The sequence below is a fragment of the Paramisgurnus dabryanus genome, chromosome 9, assembly GCF_030506205.2.
Source record: "Paramisgurnus dabryanus chromosome 9, PD_genome_1.1, whole genome shotgun sequence".
In the NCBI taxonomy this organism is placed as follows: Eukaryota; Metazoa; Chordata; class Actinopteri; order Cypriniformes; family Cobitidae; genus Paramisgurnus; species Paramisgurnus dabryanus.
The window spans coordinates 5,414,590-5,419,589 of record NC_133345.1 but is presented as its reverse complement, the minus strand read 5'-3'; the positions used below and the strand labels follow the sequence as shown (position 1 = coordinate 5,419,589).

The following is a 5,000-nucleotide window of genomic DNA, read 5'->3' as shown; positions in this document are numbered from 1 at the left end:
AGGACGCATTCATGGGAAAAAATGACATAAAAAAAATTATTAATTAATTAAATGCTTACAGCACCTGGTATTCCCAGGCGGTCTCCCATCCAAGTACTAACCAGGCCCGACCCTGCTTGGCTTCCGAGATCAGACGAGAGCGGGCGTGCTCAGGGTGGTGTGGCCGTAAGCGAGTGCAGACTTGATTCGAGAGACACTTCAAAACTAATGTGGCAACGCCATGCCATGGGAGAACGCTTACAGAAAGGACGCATTCATGGGAAAATATGACATAAATAAATATTTAATTAATTAAATGCTTACAGCACCTGGTATTCCCAGGCGGTCTCCCATCCAAGTACTAACCAGGCCCGACCCTGCTTGGCTTCCGAGATCAGACGAGAGCGGGCGTGCTCAGGGTGGTGTGGCCGTAAGCGAGTGCCGACTCGAATCGACAGACACTTCAAGACTTATGTGGCAACGCCATGACATCAGTGAACGCTTACAGAAAGAACGCATTCATGGGAAAAAATGACATAAATAAATATTTAATTAATTAAATGCTTACAGCACCTGGTATTCCCAGGCAATCTCCCATCCAAGTACTAACCAGGCCCGACCCTGCTTGGCTTCCGAGATCAGACGAGAGCGGGCGTGCTCAGGGTGGTGTGGCCGTAAGCGAGTGCTGACTCGATTCGAGAGACACTTCAAGGCTAATGTGGCAACGCAATGACATCGGTAAATGGTTACAGAAAGGACGCATTCATGGGAAAAAATGACATAAAAAAATAATTAATTAATTAAATGCTTACAGCACCTGGTATTCCCAGGCGGTCTCCCATCCAAGTACTAACCAGGCCCGACCCTGCTTGGCTTCCGAGATCAGACGAGAGCGGGCGTGCTCAGGGTGGTGTGGCCGTAAGCGAGTGCTGACTCGATTCGAGAGACACTTCAAGGCTAATGTGGCAACGCAATGACATCGGTAAATGGTTACAGAAAGGACGCATTCATGGGAAAAAATGACATAAAAAAAATTATTAATTAATTAAATGCTTACAGCACCTGGTATTCCCAGGCGGTCTCCCATCCAAGTACTAACCAGGCCCGACCCTGCTTGGCTTCCGAGATCAGACGAGAGCGGGCGTGCTCAGGGTGGTGTGGCCGTAAGCGAGTGCAGACTTGATTCGAGAGACACTTCAAAACTAATGTGGCAACGCCATGCCATGGGAGAACGCTTACAGAAAGGACGCATTCATGGGAAAATATGACATAAATAAATATTTAATTAATTAAATGCTTACAGCACCTGGTATTCCCAGGCGGTCTCCCATCCAAGTACTAACCAGGCCCGACCCTGCTTGGCTTCCGAGATCAGACGAGAGCGGGCGTGCTCAGGGTGGTGTGGCCGTAAGCGAGTGCCGACTCGAATCGACAGACACTTCAAGACTTATGTGGCAACGCCATGACATCAGTGAACGCTTACAGAAAGAACGCATTCATGGGAAAAAATGACATAAATAAATATTTAATTAATTAAATGCTTACAGCACCTGGTATTCCCAGGCAATCTCCCATCCAAGTACTAACCAGGCCCGACCCTGCTTGGCTTCCGAGATCAGACGAGAGCGGGCGTGCTCAGGGTGGTGTGGCCGTAAGCGAGTGCTGACTCGATTCGAGAGACACTTCAAGGCTAATGTGGCAACGCAATGACATCGGTAAATGGTTACAGAAAGGACGCATTCATGGGAAAAAATGACATAAAAAAAATTATTAATTAATTAAATGCTTACAGCACCTGGCATTCCCAGGCGGTCTCCCATCCAAGTACTAACCAGGCCCGACCCTGCTTGGCTTCCGAGATCAGACGAGAGCGGGCGTGCTCAGGGTGGTGTGGCCGTAAGCGAGTGCAGACTTGATTCGAGAGACACTTCAAAACTAATGTGGCAACGCCATGCCATGGGAGAACGCTTACAGAAAGGACGCATTCATGGGAAAAAATGACATAAAAAAATAATTAATTAATTAAATGCTTAGAGCACCTGGTATTCCCAGGCGGTCTCCCATCCAAGTACTAACCAGGCCCGACCCTGCTTGGCTTACGAGATCAGACGAGAGCGGGCGTGCTCAGGGTGGCGTGGCCGTAAGCGAGTGCTGACTTGATTCGAGAGACACTTCAAAACTAATGTGGCAACGCCATGCCATGGGAGAACGCTTACAGAAAGGACGCATTCATGGGAAAAATGACATAAATAATTAATTAATTTAATTCTTACAGCACCAGGTATTCCCAGGCGGTCTCCCATCCAAGTACTAACCAGGCCCGACCCTGCTTGGCTTCCGAGATCAGACGAGAGCGGGCGTGCTCAGGGTGGTGTGGCCGTAAACGAGTGCTGACTCGATTCGAGAGACACTTCAAGGTTAATGTGGCAACGCAATGACATCGGTAAATGGTTACAGAAAGGACGCATTCATGGGAAAAAATGACATAAAAAAAATAATTGATTAATTAAATGCTTACAGCACCTGGTATTCCCAGGCGGTCTCCCATCCAAGTACTAACCAGGCCCGACCCTGCTTGGCTTCCGAGATCAGACGAGAGCGGGCGTGCTCAGGGTGGTGTGGCCGTAAGCGAGTGCTGACTCGATTCGAGAGACACTTCAAGGCTAATGTGGCAACGCAATGACATCGGTAAATGGTTACAGAAAGGACGCATTCATGGGAAAATATGACATAAATAAATATTTAATTAATTAAATGCTTACAGCACCTGGTATTCCCATGCGGTCTCCCATCCAAGTACTAACCAGGCCCGACCCTGCTTGGCTTACGAGATCAGACGAGAACGGACGTGCTCAGGGTGGTGTGGCCGTAAGCGAGTGCTGACTCGATTCGAGAGACACTTCAAGGCTAATGTGGCAACGCAATGACATCGGTAAATGGTTACAGAAAGGACGCATTCATGGGAAAAAATGACATAAAAAAAATAATTAATTAATTAAATGCTTACAGCACCTGGTATTCCCAGGCGGTCTCCCATCCAAGTACTAACCAGGCCCGACCTTGCTTGGCTTCCGAGATCAGACGAGAGCGGGCGTGCTCAGGGTGGTGTGGCCGTAAGCGAGTGCTGACTCGCTTCGATAGACACTTCAAGACTTATGTGGCAACGCCATGACATCATTGAACGCTTACAGAAAGGTCGCATTCATGGGAAAAAATGACATAAAAAAATAATTAATTAATTAAATGCTTACAGCACCTGGTATTCCCAGGCGGTCTCCCATCCAAGTACTAACCAGGCCCGACCCTGCTTGGCTTCCGAGATCAGACAAGAGCGGGCGTGCTCAGGGTGGTGTGGCCGTAAGCGAGTGCTGACTCGATTCGAGAGACACTTCAAGGCTAATGTGGCAACGCAATGACATCGGTAAATGGTTACAGAAAGGACGCATTCATGGGAAAAAATGACATAAAAAAAATTATTAATTAATTAAATGCTTACAGCACCTGGTATTCCCAGGCGGTCTCCCATCCAAGTACTAACCAGGCCCGACCCTGCTTGGCTTCCGAGATCAGACGAGAGCGGGCGTGCTCAGGGTGGTGTGGCCGTAAGCGAGTGCAGACTTGATTCGAGAGACACTTCAAAACTAATGTGGCAACGCCATGCCATGGGAGAACGCTTACAGAAAGGACGCATTCATGGGAAAATATGACATAAATAAATATTTAATTAATTAAATGCTTACAGCACCTGGTATTCCCAGGCGGTCTCCCATCCAAGTACTAACCAGGCCCGACCCTGCTTGGCTTCCGAGATCAGACGAGAGCGGGCGTGCTCAGGGTGGTGTGGCCGTAAGCGAGTGCTGACTCGATTCGAGAGACACTTCAAGGCTAATGTGGCAACGCAATGACATCGGTAAATGGTTACAGAAAGGACGCATTCATGGGAAAAAATGACATAAAAAAAATTATTAATTAATTAAATGCTTACAGCACCTGGTATTCCCAGGCGGTCTCCCATCCAAGTACTAACCAGGCCCGACCCTGCTTGGCTTCCGAGATCAGACGAGAGCGGGCGTGCTCAGGGTGGTGTGGCCGTAAGCGAGTGCAGACTTGATTCGAGAGACACTTCAAAACTAATGTGGCAACGCCATGCCATGGGAGAACGCTTACAGAAAGGACGCATTCATGGGAAAATATGACATAAATAAATATTTAATTAATTAAATGCTTACAGCACCTGGTATTCCCAGGCGGTCTCCCATCCAAGTACTAACCAGGCCCGACCCTGCTTGGCTTCCGAGATCAGACGAGAGCGGGCGTGCTCAGGGTGGTGTGGCCGTAAGCGAGTGCCGACTCGAATCGACAGACACTTCAAGACTTATGTGGCAACGCCATGACATCAGTGAACGCTTACAGAAAGAACGCATTCATGGGAAAAAATGACATAAATAAATATTTAATTAATTAAATGCTTACAGCACCTGGTATTCCCAGGCAATCTCCCATCCAAGTACTAACCAGAACCGACCCTGCTTGGCTTCCGAGATCAGACGAGAGCGGGCGTGCTCAGGGTGGTGTGGCCGTAAGCGAGTGCGGACTTGATTCGAGAGACACTTCAAAACTAATGTGGCAACGGCATGCCATGGGAGAACGCTTACAGAAAGGACGCATTCATGGGAAAAATGACATAAAAAATTAATTAATTAAATTCTTACAGCACCAGGTATTCCCAGGCGGTCTCCCATCCAAGTACTAACCAGCCCCGACCCTGCTTGGCTTCCGAGATCAGACGAGAGCGGGCGTGCTCAGGGTGGTGTGGCCGTAAACGAGTGCTGACTCGATTCGAGAGACACTTCAAGGCTAATGTGGCAACGCAATGACATCGGTAAATGGTTACAGAAAGGACGCATTTATGGGAAAAAATGACATTAAAAAAATATTTAATTAATTAAATGCTTACAGCACCTGGTATTCCCAGGCGGTCTCCCATCCAAGTACTAACCAGGCCCGACCCTGCTTGGCTT

At 48.1% G+C, this 5,000-nt stretch overlaps 15 non-coding genes and 6 pseudogenes across 15 annotated transcripts in view; all 21 read right to left on the bottom strand.

The window, feature by feature from the left end:
• Positions 1 to 52: 52 nt before the first annotated feature.
• LOC135754178 (5S ribosomal RNA) lies at positions 53 to 171 on the bottom strand. Its single transcript, XR_010534129.1, has one exon. It is a non-coding gene; the product is annotated as a 5S ribosomal RNA (ribosomal RNA).
• A 125-nt stretch (positions 172 to 296) lies between these two features.
• On the bottom strand, positions 297 to 415 carry LOC135754693 (5S ribosomal RNA). Its single transcript, XR_010534630.2, has one exon. It is a non-coding gene; the product is annotated as a 5S ribosomal RNA (ribosomal RNA).
• A 125-nt stretch (positions 416 to 540) lies between these two features.
• LOC135755778 (5S ribosomal RNA) lies at positions 541 to 659 on the bottom strand (annotated as a pseudogene).
• Positions 660 to 784: 125 nt separating this feature from the next.
• Positions 785 to 903, bottom strand: LOC135754900 (5S ribosomal RNA). The gene has a single exon (XR_010534828.2). It is a non-coding gene; the product is annotated as a 5S ribosomal RNA (ribosomal RNA).
• Positions 904 to 1,029: 126 nt separating this feature from the next.
• LOC135754177 (5S ribosomal RNA) lies at positions 1,030 to 1,148 on the bottom strand. The gene has a single exon (XR_010534128.1). It is a non-coding gene; the product is annotated as a 5S ribosomal RNA (ribosomal RNA).
• A 125-nt stretch (positions 1,149 to 1,273) lies between these two features.
• On the bottom strand, positions 1,274 to 1,392 carry LOC135756181 (5S ribosomal RNA). The gene has a single exon (XR_012337655.1). It is a non-coding gene; the product is annotated as a 5S ribosomal RNA (ribosomal RNA).
• A 125-nt stretch (positions 1,393 to 1,517) lies between these two features.
• LOC135754176 (5S ribosomal RNA) lies at positions 1,518 to 1,636 on the bottom strand (annotated as a pseudogene).
• Positions 1,637 to 1,762: 126 nt separating this feature from the next.
• LOC135754692 (5S ribosomal RNA) lies at positions 1,763 to 1,881 on the bottom strand. Its single transcript, XR_010534629.2, has one exon. It is a non-coding gene; the product is annotated as a 5S ribosomal RNA (ribosomal RNA).
• Positions 1,882 to 2,006: 125 nt separating this feature from the next.
• Positions 2,007 to 2,125, bottom strand: LOC135754785 (5S ribosomal RNA; annotated as a pseudogene).
• A 120-nt stretch (positions 2,126 to 2,245) lies between these two features.
• On the bottom strand, positions 2,246 to 2,364 carry LOC135754898 (5S ribosomal RNA). Its single transcript, XR_010534826.2, has one exon. It is a non-coding gene; the product is annotated as a 5S ribosomal RNA (ribosomal RNA).
• A 126-nt stretch (positions 2,365 to 2,490) lies between these two features.
• Positions 2,491 to 2,609, bottom strand: LOC135755253 (5S ribosomal RNA). The gene has a single exon (XR_010535167.2). It is a non-coding gene; the product is annotated as a 5S ribosomal RNA (ribosomal RNA).
• A 125-nt stretch (positions 2,610 to 2,734) lies between these two features.
• LOC135725831 (5S ribosomal RNA) lies at positions 2,735 to 2,853 on the bottom strand (annotated as a pseudogene).
• Positions 2,854 to 2,979: 126 nt separating this feature from the next.
• LOC135754174 (5S ribosomal RNA) lies at positions 2,980 to 3,098 on the bottom strand. The gene has a single exon (XR_010534125.2). It is a non-coding gene; the product is annotated as a 5S ribosomal RNA (ribosomal RNA).
• Positions 3,099 to 3,223: 125 nt separating this feature from the next.
• LOC135754691 (5S ribosomal RNA) lies at positions 3,224 to 3,342 on the bottom strand. Its single transcript, XR_010534628.2, has one exon. It is a non-coding gene; the product is annotated as a 5S ribosomal RNA (ribosomal RNA).
• A 126-nt stretch (positions 3,343 to 3,468) lies between these two features.
• LOC135754784 (5S ribosomal RNA) lies at positions 3,469 to 3,587 on the bottom strand. The gene has a single exon (XR_010534715.2). It is a non-coding gene; the product is annotated as a 5S ribosomal RNA (ribosomal RNA).
• A 125-nt stretch (positions 3,588 to 3,712) lies between these two features.
• Positions 3,713 to 3,831, bottom strand: LOC135754897 (5S ribosomal RNA). Its single transcript, XR_010534825.2, has one exon. It is a non-coding gene; the product is annotated as a 5S ribosomal RNA (ribosomal RNA).
• Positions 3,832 to 3,957: 126 nt separating this feature from the next.
• On the bottom strand, positions 3,958 to 4,076 carry LOC135756352 (5S ribosomal RNA). The gene has a single exon (XR_012337654.1). It is a non-coding gene; the product is annotated as a 5S ribosomal RNA (ribosomal RNA).
• A 125-nt stretch (positions 4,077 to 4,201) lies between these two features.
• On the bottom strand, positions 4,202 to 4,320 carry LOC135754690 (5S ribosomal RNA). Its single transcript, XR_010534627.2, has one exon. It is a non-coding gene; the product is annotated as a 5S ribosomal RNA (ribosomal RNA).
• A 125-nt stretch (positions 4,321 to 4,445) lies between these two features.
• Positions 4,446 to 4,564, bottom strand: LOC135754783 (5S ribosomal RNA; annotated as a pseudogene).
• A 120-nt stretch (positions 4,565 to 4,684) lies between these two features.
• On the bottom strand, positions 4,685 to 4,803 carry LOC135756221 (5S ribosomal RNA; annotated as a pseudogene).
• A 126-nt stretch (positions 4,804 to 4,929) lies between these two features.
• LOC135755252 (5S ribosomal RNA) overlaps positions 4,930 to 5,000 on the bottom strand; it is a 119-nt gene continuing 48 nt past the window's right edge. The window contains exon 1 of the ribosomal RNA XR_010535166.2: positions 4,930 to 5,000. This exon is cut by the window's right edge and continues 48 nt beyond it. This is a non-coding gene — a ribosomal RNA (5S ribosomal RNA).